Genomic DNA, 15,470 nt, shown 5'->3' with positions numbered 1-15,470 from the left:
ATCAGAGTGAGAAGGAAACGATGTTTTCTTCTTCTTAGATTTCTTTCGAGTGACTTTGCGAACCACACCACGTTTCCTTTTAAGTCCCAATCCAGTCATATCCCTCACTCGCTCCCTCGCTGATAACAGAGTTTCTTTGCCCGCGTTCATTGATCTGTTTCTCAGAGCTGTTGTGATTGGAATTCCACTAACCACATCTGAAACCACTTTCGCTCCAGTGTCAAGGGCTTTTTTACCCAGAAACACTGCTCCACTCTTAATGAGAGGGATAGCACTCCTAAATGCGGATGCTAGTATGTTACCCAATCCATAACCTTTCTGAACACCTACACCAGTATACACGGGAATGGCTCCATAGCCGGCCTGATTCAAATAATATTTATCGTAATCATTAACGGCGGGGTTGTACGGTTGTCGCCGCATGATGTTGGTCTCGCGTTGAGCTATACTAAAATGATGTGTTAAACACGTCTACAGCGGATGTTATAGGGAACTCCAATCTCTTCGCGGTCTGAAATGTAAGGTAACGTGTACCTTACCACGCTCGAATTGGACTGGGTTCCCTAAGTCATCCATTATATTAATTTCGATAATTTGGATGTTTGGGCTGGCGACGGGTAAATAGTGTGGTTTAGTGAATATCGAGTCTATAGTTTCACCATCTTTCCCTTTAACACTAATAATTCTTAAAAGAGGTACGTTCCTGTCCCCCACGATCGTACTTCCAACGATATCGGAATACACAAACAAAGAATGTAATCCCACGTCCATATCTACGGTATGTGGGGCTAGCGTAGATTTCCTAATTTTCAATTCGCCTTCTTGCTTAAGAGAAAACCCCAATATCATCGCTATATTAGGAGGTATTTTACAGTAAAACCCCTTAGTTATATGAACCTCAACTCGTTTCAGATGTTTATGGTATTTGAACTCGACCCTTTCATTCTCAAATTTAAACATTTCAAGTAAATCTTCGATAGAAGAGAAATTTGCTTTAGGTATATACCTAAAATCTTCCAACATGATATCATCCGTACCAACTCGTACTACCTGTTCTTCCTTGATATTGTTCCAAGTTCTAGGATAACTTATTTCCGCTAAACCTACTTCGTAAGACCCATTCAGCTGAACATTCTCCGGAAGGTAAGCTCTGAATTTGCTCAAAGTATTATCGGGAAAATAATTCAGCGAAGAATCGGATGGTAGAGTGATGTAAAAACTCATTCTAAGTCTACTTCTTGAACCCAACTGTCAAATTGCGGTCCGTACCCCTTCCAGCGTACGAGTAACTCGACTGAATTATCAGATTTGCGTCGCCTCCTGAGCACTTTTTCAATTTGGAAAGCGCACGTCTCGAGATCTTTACCCACTTTTTGTACTTCTTCCTTGTAAAATACTCCCAAAATGGGTTCTGAATCTAAAGCCTCGAGTTTATATACCGGAGGTTGTCTCGGTATCCTCTTAATCACCCGAAACAGTTCTTCCGAAAAATTGGCAAGGTAGCCTTTTTCAAATAATCCTTTCTTTTTGCTAATTCTTACAATGTCACCAATTTCGAAATCATACATCGCTGGTGGACTAAAGTCAACATCTCCGTACAGGTTGTTCCAAATCATTTTAGAGTTTTTAGAGGTCACTTCGATTGGTTTACATTTAATTGACCGATGGTAACTGTTATTATACGCTGCAACTAAATCTTGAAGCACGTCAATGTATATCATTGTATTTTTACCGGTGAAATATCGATACATTCTTGATTTAAACGATCGAATAAACCGCTCGACGACGCTCGCTTTAACTTCCGAGTTCGTCGCGAAGAAATCTACTTCTCGTGATTTTAACACAGATTGAACGTTTTGACAGACAAACTCATTACCGTGATCACTCTGCATCCGTTTCGGTTTTCTTCCTTGAGCTAAAATCTTTTCCAACGCGCTCACTATGGTATTCCCCTTTTTATCTTTCACTGGCTCAACAAAGGCAAATTTACTAAAAATGTCAATACAAGCCAATATATAACGATTTCCCTTATTTTGTTTCGAAAGTTTTTTTAAATCAATTAAATCAGCTTGCCACTGTTCATCAATACCGTACACTATGGTCTTGTTTCTTTTATAGCGCCACTTGGCTTTTTTGTGTAAAGTATACGTGTCTTGATCTTGTAAAAACTTCCTCACGGTTTTCAGAGTAACTTTTATATCCTTTTCTCTAGCGGAAAGATACAACCCTCGAACACCTACGTACCCACCTGAGTCCGCTACGTTGTAATAAACATTCTTTAATTCATCCATAATAGGTACTATTTACGAAATTGGGTAACGTATAGCCCCATAAAATTAAATCAAACAGCTCAATTAGGGAAAATATTAATACTATTAAGAAAGCGGTTAAGAGTTTTGGATTTTTCGAAAAAGAAAAGGTTAATCTTGAGACGACATCAACAGCTACGGTTTCTGCACAACCATCCATCTTGGAATAATAATGTTAAATAAATACTCTCAACACACGCTTCACATTTTATTAATAAATCACAATTACACCGTTGCCCACTGTGATGGGTTAAGTGGTGGTGAACGGTACGATAGCGAATTCAGAATCCTTAATCTAGTAGGATTTTTGATATATTTTTTTGGAACATTGTTGTTTTGTAAGGTTTCATAAAAGTTATTAGTGCCTATAGGATCGGTAACAGCTTTTGTTTTTCTGACAGCATCATGAATTAAATCAATAACGTTAGTTCCTAAAACGACTCGCCCTCCAATTTCCAATTCGCCGAGCTCAGACCATGATATATTTTTATTTTGCTGAGTCCAAGTGTACAACGAAAATGCATCATTGATAAGGCTAGGTGGAATTCCAGAAGCTATTTCTTCATACCACGTCTTTTTTACGTTTGTTTTTTCTATTGGTTGACGATTCCTAATTAAATATCGTTGTAGCGTTTGATTATATAAATTGAGTTTTTCAGATTGGTTCATATGGTCGTTATTGAGAATGGAATCTATTTCTTTATCCAAAGTGGGAACTTCAACTTGTTTTTCTTCGGTAATTCCGTTTTTCAGTCTTCGAAGGACGTCTTCGGATACTAATATCATTTTGCGGGCCATTTATTTGTTGACGGCACGACTTATCACCGCTCCGGCTACTGAAGTAACGATTGAAAGTAGCGGTGCTAATAAAAAGGGAAGGAAACCTCCTTTTTGAACTAATATATCTCTTCTTTTTGAAAAAGGAATTTTTCCACAAATATGACGTAAAACGAAGCGATGTTTCTTTAACCGTCTCTTTTGAGCATCTGTTAATTTTACATTCCCACAGAGGACATTTATACAACATTCCACCAGCGCCAAGATAGCGTCACGACCCGCTAGCACTATTGCCGCTTTTCGTTGTTTGGTATTACAAGTACATAAGTATTTAAAAAAATGAACATTCTTTGAAACTCTGTTCGATGTCGTTCTGTTCATTTTCCTTTGGGGACAAAAACGACAGCTTCTTCTCCTGGTATTACTCCGGTTCGTAGTCGAAATTCATCTGGCGTATTTGGTTTTAAGTCAATAAATAAATAGCCATAAGGCTTCTGTACAGCTTGACGAAAAGCATCAATGACGAATTTCGTATTGGACGGGGATATTTGTTTAGCTATATTTAGTACACTGGAGACGTCTCTAGCGGAACGAAATATTATGAGGTATTGAGAATTCAGGTTGAGGGTTCTCACCTCTTTCCCATGATAAAACAAATTTTGCATTAAAATCAGAACCGATGTGTTCCGATGATGTGATCCTCGTACAAATAAGTTTGTCACTTCTTTATTGTTTGCTATTTCACATAATAAATCGTCCAGAATGATAAAATTTCTAATTTCAGGATTCAAACTACCAGGGTCTAACAATCCTTCGTGAAATTCCAATGATGGATTACTTTCTAATACTGAATTAAATAAAAGTGGTTGATATTCAGTATAGCACCATATTACTCGCTCTGGTGGGGGATAAATGCAATATTTATTATGCTTAATTAAATTAGCGATAAAATGTGATTTTCCACACTGTGTTGGTCCCGCTACGAGTCCCGTGAAAGGGTGTTTCATGGTAGGATCCATTACTAAAAATGACGTACAAAATAAAAGACTTAGCAGTTTTAACAAAATATTTCTATTATAGTTTTAATTTATTCGTCGTCACTCTTATACAATATTTTTTTAGAGTTGCATACAATATGAGCCATAATATTATCAAGTAAATCTTCTTTTAAAAAAGTATCAATTTTTGCCGTAATTTTGGAATAACATAATTGGTTCATAGCGTGAAACAAGTGCATTTCTACTCTTGAGTTCCAATCCACCATTAAACACTCGTGCTGCGTTTGCGAAGGGTGCTCAACATCGCAACCATAACAATTCTTTTTTATTAAAATAGTAAGTTCTTCGATTACAAATTTTTCAATTTCGCTATAAACTCGTTTCACTTCATTGTGGTAGGCCATCACTTCATCATATTTATCTAACAAAGCTTTCCAGGGACGATTGGTAATGGTAAATCCTTTTTTCGTCAAGTAACGCTTCGCGTAGTTAGCTCCAGAACCTTGCACAATTTCTCTAACGTCAACTACCCTTCTGTTTTTAAAAATACTTAGTTCGACTCGTTTCGTATCCGACCCGTCAAAAGACCAAACGGCGGTTGGAGTCAAATCGTTGTCCATGAACATTGATATTTGATGACTTTCCCTCCGCAGTTGTTTGAATTCGTCTTCCGTAAGTGTCATGTCAGAACTTCCGTCTAATCTACCAACCTGGATAAGACACTCCGGAGTGACCGCAATTCCCTTGGTACAAGAAATGGGGAAAACTTTGCCGGTGTTCCTATTAAATTAGTTTTTAGAATAAATTTCAAATGTTTTATGAGCGGAAAATTATATTTACATTTCTCAAAAATTCTGGCTTTTTCTTAGACTTGAGGAGGATCCAAATGAACTGATGGTTTACTTGTGAGGAGTACGTTCTTTTTATACTTATTTTCCGAACTTTGCACGTTTCATTTTACTATCTTGTACAAGATTATAGTCATCTGGTCATTAAGCAAGCCACGGTGTCCCGTTCATATATCTAGTCAAAAATTCGATACCGCACCGATTTTCCGTGCGAAAAAAAACTATACCACGATACCCCATAAAAATCAAGGGTCTTACACTCCACGTTGCCTTACGAAGAATTGATACCCTAGGGTCCACTGACAGTCCGGTCCTAATTCTCTAACGCGATACCCCACGATACCTTCTCGGTAGTGAAACCCCACGATACCTTCTCGGTAGTGAAACCCCACGATACCCTATAGGAAGTGATACCCTCGGTCGCAGTTCTCTCTGATACCCTATGGTCCACTGACAGTCCGGTCCTAATTCTCTCACCGCGATACCCTACGATACCCCACGATACCTCCCCGGTCCCAGTTCTCTCACACAGCATAGAATCAGTGAAACCCCATGATACCCTATGGGAAGTGATACCCTCGGTCTCAGTTCTCTCATTTAAACTACTACTGAGGCAGGGGCGTAGGAACCAGGGGGGCAATGCCCCACCATAGAATTTTGCTGGGAGGGGCAACTAATGTTATTGCCCCTTCAACTTTTTGGTCAGTTGCAATCTTCAAGAGCTCAAATTCTCAATCTAAAAGCATATAATTCTTATAGAAGCTCAACTGTTTCTTTTCCCGCCAATTTACATAGCAATCAAACAGTAACACATGCATTCGGTGAAGCTACACTCCTTTAAAAATTCAAAACTATTATCATTTTATTATTGTGGATTTGTGTATCTTAAATTGATAAAAGACTCTAAAGACTAAAATACACAATGATAACGGTTGTTACTGTTAATGCCTTAATGACATTCGCGACCGATTACTCACTCTACATCAGGGGATAAGCTCCTAGACCACCATTTCGTTTCTCTTTGCCCCCTCCAACTTCTAAAACGTTCCTACGCCCCTGAAATGAGGAGGGGAAGGGAAGGCAATGTCTCCCCAAAACTTGAAATTACATCATTCCCCCCCCCCCCTCCTCCATCTTGAAACGATGAAACCGTGGGAATTTTCAAATAGAAGATTTGAATAAACAAATAACGCGCTTACATGAGTTCCCTTCGAGAGAATAGTAGCAATTTTTTTTAATTATTATACATTAAGTCATCTAGATCTTGATTCTGGTCGGACTTGGAAGTCTGTACTCCAGACTGCTAAGTTCTACTAGCAGTCGCTGATTTCCGTGATTTATCTTAATCATTTAACTTAGGGCTTAAAACCATTTTTAAGCGTTTTATATATTTAACATGCAAGTACGTATTAAATCTAATTGTAGAAGGCGATACTTGTTAGCCCTAACTCTAGATGGCGATAATCGGGACTCGGCCTTAATGATTATAAGGGACCCCAAAAACAGTTTCGCGGGAGAACCCCGAACCCATAGCTACGTCACTGAGAAAGCTACTATTTTTAAAATATAATTTATCAAAAACAAATTTTATATTCTAAATAAATAAATGTGGTGGATTTTATTTCTCTTTGAATTTCTTGTTTATTTAACTTTAATTAATACTAAAAACACTGGAACCGTATAGGAACCGTTTAGGAACCGGAACCGGAACCGATCGGTTCTAAATTTTGAGAACCGGAACCGAAACCGGAACCGATAAATTAAAATTTTAAGAACCGGAACCAATAAAGCAAAAATTTAGGAACCGGAACCGGATCCGGATCCGAGATAGTCCAAAAAAGTGGAACCGTTGCATCCCTAGTACCAGGTATATAATCTACTGTTCTATATTCATGGTTGAATATGAATAAATTCATGTTATTACTATATTCATTTAAAATATATTATTTTTAAATATACTTTATATTTTGTAATATTAATACGTAGCATATTAATTATATTTCATTCATATTATTTTTACCTCTTCGAGGAGACTATGTCCCCTAGGAGGGGTTATACAACCACCGTGTCTGTCTGTGGGTCTGTCTGTCAGACCTGCGAACGCGTTCGCATTTTCGGTGCAAAGTGTAATCACTGCGTACGCAGTTTCTCGAAGGATTCTCAAAACCACCGTGTGACGGTGAGCGTTAACGGATTGATTTGCGGTTGGGTTTGGTTGGTTTTTTTTCGTCAACGCTCACCGGATATTTCGTTATTGTTATGTTGTAGGTCGTGAATGTTGAGTTCGTGTTGTGACTGTTGTGGGTGTTGAGTTTGTTGTGGATGTTGAGTCTGTGGTGTTTGTATGGGCGTTTTCTCTCCAACTTCTTCTTAATGACTTAGGGACGGACCGAGTGCTGAGTGTAATGCTACCTCTCAACGTCCAATGGCAGGGTTTCCACCAGTTGTACACGGGATTCGTCTTAGTATCATTTTGCGATTTTTTGGCGCCGGCCGGGAATAAAACCCGGGTCCGCCTCGTGCAAGAGATGTACTCTAACCACTCAGCCACCAACGCTTGTAAATTTACGGTGTTTTTCTAAAAAACAGCTTTGGCGAATGTCCTTTACAAAGTTATAACGTTAGGTTCTATAATTTATTCTACATCATTTTAAATATTTATAAATTAAATCAATCTTATATTTAATTAAATATTTATAAATTATATTAATCTTATATTTAATTAAATATTTATAAATTATATTAATCTTATATTTAATTAAATATTTATAAATTATATTAATCTTATATTTAATTAAATATTTATAGATTATATTAATCTTATATTTAATTAAATATTTATAGATTATATTAATCTTATATTTAATTAAATATTTATAGATTATATTAATCTTATATTTAATTAAATATTTTAGTATTTTAATGTAAAATTTGATCGCGATCAGGAATTGAACTTGGGTCGCATTGTTACAATGCCAATAGTTCACCGCCGAGCCATTGACTTCCTTAGGGAAAATATTCAAGTAAAGGAACAATTATGATAAAGCGGGTTCTTTTACTAAACGGATTAATACAATCACTGTATATATTGTTTATTGAATGATAATTATTCAAAACTCCCGCGAAAACTATATCAAAGTAATAATATAGCGCCACCGTGTGGAGAACTATCAATCAAACCGGGTAAAAAATATAATCTCTTCAATTTTTCGAACTTTAGTCAAATCTTGACCAGTCTAAAAAACGCCAAATAAACGTATATAAAGCCGTTGCCGTCAAAATGGAAGATTTAGTCTTTCTTAGTTCTTGGCTGTCAGACGAACTACTACAGGACGGGGTCCTGGTGTCGGTCAAAAGTTATGAGGTAACTTTGCGGTTTTAATTAGTATTTTCGGTCTTCGGTCAAGGAAAGAGTTAAATTGTGTTTCGCGTTTGGAACGTGAGCGAATGGACTTAAGTGTATGAACAGTGCGTGTTTAAGACTGAAAGTGTTAAAGTAATTGTGAACTAACTCAAGTCAGCTGTAAGATAAAATTGATTGTTTTTATTTTTTGAATTGGAAAAACCTAATTATACCCTTGAAATTATCAACTCAACCTGTGAGGCTAATTAAGTAGATTGGAAGTAATTAGTAGCGAACAGCTCTCAGCTGTTAATTAAGACAAGAGTTTATAGTAAGGTAGTTTGAATTTAGAAGTGTAAGTATGTTTTGGTTTATTTTTCAATCACGATGAACTAAGACAAATCTAGTCTTAGACACTTGAGTACCAGTTCTGTACAATTACGTAGGAGGGATATATATTGTTGGGTTATTGATGAAAGTTAAATCTAGAACGTTCCATAGACTGTTCTGAATAAAAATAAACATTTATAATTTTGCATAATTCTGGTTGCCATTTGATTTTCTAATCACTCGCCCACAACATTACAGTTCTGGCAATCCCGAATCAACTAAATTTGCGATATAACGGCGACGGGAAATAATTCTCGTAAATTTATCGCGCGGCCTAAGGGAATATTCTTTTAACAAAATTTCGATAATCTATCGTTTAATTAAAATCAGCCTGATTCCGTTAAAATTATAAACCAAAAAGCGAACGGTCGTTATAATACCCTCTGTAGATATATCTTTCATTAAAATTTGCTTTGTATTATATTCAACTGACAAACTTGTACCGTAAATAGGGTTAAATTCAATTGTGCATTGTTATAGTACGTCTAACTCACTGTTGTAACTACTTAACTTATGATATTCTGAATAAATTAAAATTGGTCGTTTCGTCTCAATTATTTTAATTATAATTAAAATTTTATACCGGGTGGGATAGAACTCGGATAACATTTTTAACAAGTAACTCTAAATTACGGAGATATATCTTTAAGGGTTATCTCAAGAAATTAATAGCACTAGGGACAATTCTTCCGAGGAGAGGTATATTTTGGCTTGCCAACTTGTTATATATGTAATTTTAATAGTTAATTATTATAGCATGATAATAACTCATAATGTTCTTGCACTCACAAAACTATTAATAACTAAGTAAAGTAAACAACGTTTTTACGTACACTATAAAACTCTTTTAATAATTCTCAATAATAACTCATGTTAGATTTGACATTCTCGTCACTGTATTTTCCAAAAACCTATTTAAAAGCAGTTAGAAATTGTTAAAATTTGTTATTTGTGAAAGTTGCCATCATTAATTCTTTCGATTTCGGTCGATAGATGGAGCATCTCAGTCTCGCAAACATAAATATAAAAATTGTTAGAACAACCTGATAATTAAAGCTGAGCTTGTTTGGAAGTTCTTCCTTACGTAAATTGGTTCTTGGTATTATCAAAAGGTGAACTACTTAGCACAGATTGTTTGTACTAGAGAAAACGTGTTTGTGCACCATTAGATACCTAAAGAAAATACTTGTTCTGTAGAAAAAGTACAATTTTCTCTGAAATATGCTAGTCGTAAAAATTAATCTTTATTCTGTCAATATCTACATGAAATTCATCATTTCATTTAACCAGTTAGATAGCCCTATGGCCCGTTAAAAACTAAAATTTATGGCGAAACCGCATCAAAAAGTATTAAGCGGTTAATTATTAATAAAATAAAGAAATTTCGGGAAATTGAAAAGCACGCGTCCGCTGCGACACCTGGTGAGAAACCCATGAGACACTTCCTGCTTGACTAAAATTGAAAAAAAAATATATAAAAACGCGCGCTGCTGGAGACGCGAAAGGTTTTAGGTTTTAGTTTGCACGCGCGGCGCGTTCCAGTTATACGAGACCAAAGCCTAAATTGCGCGACTTCAAAAGTTAGGCTAGTTCGCAAATCGCTCACTGTTTTCGTCCTGGCGCTGGCTGATACACCTTAAGATGGCGGCAAGAATTCAAACCCAAACACTCGGCAATATTTTGCGTTTCAACGTTTTGGGCTAAAAACTATTTTTTCAAGACAAAATAAGGTACGTGTAAGTATATTGAACATCTTGTTGATCTTTTGATACGCAAATAAGGCGGTATTTGGAAAGCTTGGCCGTTCCCTTTTAAAATATTTGTTTCTACTCCCTCCGGAAAAAAAATGTTTTATACCAAAATTATTCGAATTTTAAAATAAAATTTCTCACTTCATTAAACCGGAGATTTTAAATTTAAACCTTCTACAGTAATCAAGAATAAACCCATTCACAAATTGCTCAAAATTCTTACAACATACTTTACTCCTAAAATTATATAATATTCTTCTGGCTACAGATTAGGTGATGAAAAAAAACTCTTAAAATTGGAAATGAAAAGTGCATTGGAATCAAAATCTAGCTCTTAAAACAGCTCCAGTGCTGGCGTTTACAATTAACATCTTTATTTCCATTTTCGTTCACACTATAATTTCAAGTCATTTTATATCGTTTTAAATCCGGTTACTGGTGTGAAACCTATCTAGTGCGCTTGGTCATCTTGTTTGCCGGGATTCAATATGGGTCCATTCATTTTTTCGCGACGTTTTCGGCCAAAAGTATAAAAACGAATATAGTTTTTTTGCCCTTCTGACTTTAAGAGACTTTTTAAGTCAATATATATTTTTCTTCTCATCTGGAAAAGAGGACCATTCTAGGAATTGCATCTCGCGTTGATCAACAGGTCTCTTCCATGGCTCTTGTTTTTAGGTTTTACCCTAGCAGGGAGGGCCATAGTTCCTATATTTTCAGGGTCTTCTTATATATATAAGAAGACCCTGAAAATATCTTAATTAAATTTAATTATTAATTAAAACTAAATTTAGTTTAGTTTTTTTAATTGACATTGCTAGTGAACCTACTTTTGTACATTTTCAAAACCAGTTGGAGGTATAATATCTGATTTAAATCAATGTTCTTTTTTAGATTACTTGATTTAAATTAAATGGATTTAAATCTGACCATCCTGATTTTTATTAAATTATTCTGTAAACGCGGAATAACTGCCTGCAACAGCGTAATAAACATCCTGAACACATTTGATTTTGTGGGGAAATTTTGTGAGCCAAGGCTTAGTGTTATAAGCGTAGCCATAATTTTGAAAAACAAACCCCGCAGCTAAACGAGTGTTTACCGTAGGCGTACGCCATCTGTTGGATAAAGATAACGCCCTGATATTAAACAGTGTGTCGGAGATACGTCATCTCAAAGCTGGTTAAGCGCAAGACATCGTTTAGGCCCAACACTTTAGCCGCATTTCAGATGAAGAATTTTGTAGTTTCCTGTTTGCGATTCGATTAATCAAAGGTTCAGAGTTTCTCCTTTTTAATCATTAAATGCGTCGTCGACATAAGTAACATAACTAACCCTAAGTATTCGGCTGTAGTTTTATATTTTATTATGTATTTTTAATAAGGTTTATACTGTTATTAAGTATGGTATTTTATGGTTATGGGTTATTCGTTTTTTACTTAATGGTATTCGGTAAATAATACATTATACGTTGTAATTGAAAAGCCTTTATTATGGGTTGTTGAGTTTATATTTGGTCACAATTATGGTTAGTCAATTTTATATTTTATTGAGTTAATTGATTATAATTTCTCAGTTATACTTAGTAAAGTTTATACTATTATTAAGTATCGTATTTTATGGCTATGCGTTATTCGTTTGTCACTTAATTGTATTCGTTAAATAATTATTTATGCAATATGATTTAAAGGCCTATATTATGGGTATCCAGATTATATTTTTCACAATTATGGTTAGTGAAGTTGTCGTGAACAGCGAAATAAAAGACGCGAACTTTTCCGACATAAAAACCGGTAAACCTTTTTCCTCTTATTTCAAAACAGAACTGGCCGTTAATTTATTTTTACACGCGCAAAATAACACCTTTTTTAACAGCAACCAAAAACTCACTTTCACGCGCGCGTGCGCTATATAAACATTTGAAAACGAATATAGGTACATGTACTATACAAAATTACGATGTGTACAACCGAACATTCCGCCCGCCTTGAAATAACGAATTTCAAATGAGATAGTAAAAGTCCGAAAAGTTACATTTGCATACATAAATAACCCTTAGTAAACAATTTGAATACAATTAAAATCAGTCTAGTGGTAACTGGCATAATTTAACTACGGGTCTTTTCAGTGATTTGTCAGAGGTTCTGACAGTTACGACGCGAACTTGATTGTCTTGTCCTGGATGAAGTTCAGTGATTCTTGCCATTCTCCACTTGGTTGGAGGTAAATCATCATCTTTGAGCAAGACCAAGTCGCCGACTCGTAGATTCGGTTTTGGTGTAGTCCACTTTGGACGTTGTTGAAGGCGAGAGAGGAATTCATTTCGCCAACGGTTCCAAAAGTGCTGCAGTACTTGTTGGCCCAATTGCCAACGTGACAGGCGGTTGACGTTTTCAGAAGTGAGATCTGGTTCGGGTATTGCGGTGAGCGCATCTCCGATTAGGAAATGTCCAGGTGTCAACGCATTGAAGTCGTTTGGATCCGAGCTTAACGCCGTTAACGGACGTGAATTTAAGCAAGCTTCGATTTGGCAAAGAAGCGTTTGCATTTCTTCAAAGTTTAGAACCCTGGTGCCAAGAACTCGTTTCAGATGATACTTGACGGACTTCACCCCGGCTTCCCAGAGGCCTCCAAAATGTGGCGCTGCAGGCGGGTTGAAGTGCCAATTAATTCCTTCGTCTGCGAGCCATCGTAACACTTGATTGTTGTTGTTTGTAGAGACTATGAATTTGATGAATGTTTTCATCTCTCGATCGGCTCCTGTAAAGTTGGTTCCACAGTCGCTGTAAATGTCGGCGCATTTTCCTCGTCGAGCAACAAAGCGTTTCAATGCTGCCAGAAATGCTTCGGTGGTCATGTCACTGACAAGTTCAAGATGAATTGATCTTGTGGTAAAGCAAGCGAAGACGGCAATGTATCCCTTAAACCTGAAGTGACTTCGTCCCTTCATTAGTTTAAGGGTAAATGGTCCTGCGTAGTCGACTCCACACTTCAAAAATGGCCGAGCAGGATTTACTCTCGCTGGTGGTAAATCGCCCATAAGTTGCTTTACAGTGACTGCCTGCTGTCGTACACATGAAACACATCTTCTGATATGGAAACGTATGGCATCACGAAGACCGACGATCCAATAACATTTCTGTAAGACAGAAGTTAGTAGTTGAGCACCTCCGTGAAAATGTTTTTCGTGCTCGTGTTGTATTAGAAGTTCTGTTAATTTGCTCTGTCTCGGTAACAGTGCCGGATGCCTTTGTTCGTATGGTAAGTTGGAGTGGCAAAGTCTGCCACCAACTCTAAGAATCCCATCTTGATCGATGTACGGACGCATCGAAAGGATTTTACTTTTCCGTGGTAATTCCTTGTTTTGTTTAAGGCAAGCTATCTCTTCGTTAAAACTGTTGCTTTGGACGACCCGAATCCAATGGGATAGCGCCTTTTCGTTCTCTTCCTTCGATAAAGGTCCAGTAATCCTCAATTCTGTCGCATTTCGCGAATTGAAGACAAAACGTAGAATGTAGGCGGTGATATGAATGAGTTTTTTACGCGCTGAAAATTTGGAAAGGAGCGTGAAATCCATTTGATGATGTGTTACTAACGAAATAATTCGTCTTTCCTCGGATAAACATTCATTTGGCTCTGAGAGTTCATGTAGTTCTTGCGTTGTTGCGGCGAAAATAAGGCACTGCGGTCCATGCCACCAGAGACCATGATTTCCCAGTTCGCTAGCGGATATTCCTCGAGAAGCGCAATCTGCAGGGTTGCTATCTCCTGAAATGTGATGCCATTGCGCTCTCGGTAGTTTCTCGTGGATTTCTGACACTCGATTGGCTACGAACGTTTTCCAACGTTGCGGTGGAGCTTTCAACCAAGCTAGGACGATTGTTGAGTCCGACCAGCAATGAACATCAGCTATATCCAATCTCAATGACTCCCTGATCAGTTGAATCAGAGAAGCCAAAAGTAATGCACCAGATAATTCCAGTCTCGGAAGTGTGATTTGTTTGAGCGGAGCGACTCTTGTTTTCGCAGCGATCAGTTGTATTTTGATTTGTCCGTTGTTATTCACCGTCTTCAGGTATACGGCAGCTGCGTACGCTTTCTCCGTTGCGTCACAAAATCCATGCAGGCTAATGTCTGTAGCATTAGCTTGCGAAATGTGCCGTTGAACCGTAATGTTTTCAATTTCTGGTAAATCGGTTCGAAACGACCTCCATTTAGCTTCAAGTGGTTGGGGAAGTTGCTCATCCCAATTCAATTTTAGCTGCCACATTTCCTGTAACATCAGTTTCGCTCGAACGGTTACTGGTGCCAACAGTCCCAGAGGATCGAATATCCTTGCTGTATCCGAAAGAATCGTACGTTTAGTGATTGAACTTCTTGACGCTGGAGAAGTAACCATAAACGAGAAATTATCAGCCGAAGGAGTCCAATATAGGCCGAGAGTCTTGACTGATTCGTCGTTCTCGATGCATAGTGGCTTTTGTAAATCCTTCATGTTGGCTGGTAGTGTATCCAATAATGCAGCTTCATTCGACGCCCATTTCCTTATTTCAAATCCTGCTTGAGATGTAGCTTGAATGATTTCTGACTGAAGTCTTAAAACGTTCTCAATCGTTTCGTCTCCTGTCATTAGATCGTCCATGTAGAAGTCATTTTGTAAAGCCGAAGATGCCAACGGAAGTGTCTCTTTCACGTCATGGCCGAGTTGCTTCAAGACTTTAGTTGCTAGTAATGGCGCTGATGCGGTTCCATATGTAACCGTTAGCAAACGGTATTCGAGCAAGGGTTCGTGTGAGTTGTTTCGCCAAACAATTCTTTGAAGATCGGAGTCGTCTGGATGGACTCTAATTTGACGAAACATTTTGGCAAGGTCTGCTTTCATTACAATGCAATGTTGACGAAAGCGAATAAGGAGGTTAACCAAATCATCTTGAAGTTTTGGCCCCACTAGCAGATGATCGTTTAGGGAAACTCCAGTTGTAGATTTGGCAGAGGCGTCGAACACCACACGAACTCTCGTGGTGGTACTGTCCCTATCTTTCCCACTGTCCCTA

At 37.4% G+C, this 15,470-nt stretch overlaps 1 protein-coding gene across 1 annotated transcript in view; it reads left to right on the top strand.

Moving 5' to 3' along the window:
* The window catches only part of SK (small conductance calcium-activated potassium channel), a 351,468-nt gene that overhangs the window by 75,089 nt on the left and 260,909 nt on the right, over window positions 1-15,470 (top strand). The gene's annotated exons all lie outside the window — the stretch shown is intronic.

Source organism: Leiobunum rupestre, chromosome 11, assembly GCF_980474605.1.
Source record: "Leiobunum rupestre chromosome 11, qqLeiRupe1.1.hap1, whole genome shotgun sequence".
In the NCBI taxonomy this organism is placed as follows: domain Eukaryota; kingdom Metazoa; phylum Arthropoda; class Arachnida; order Opiliones; family Sclerosomatidae; genus Leiobunum; species Leiobunum rupestre.
This window is presented reverse-complemented; position numbering and strand designations above follow the sequence as displayed.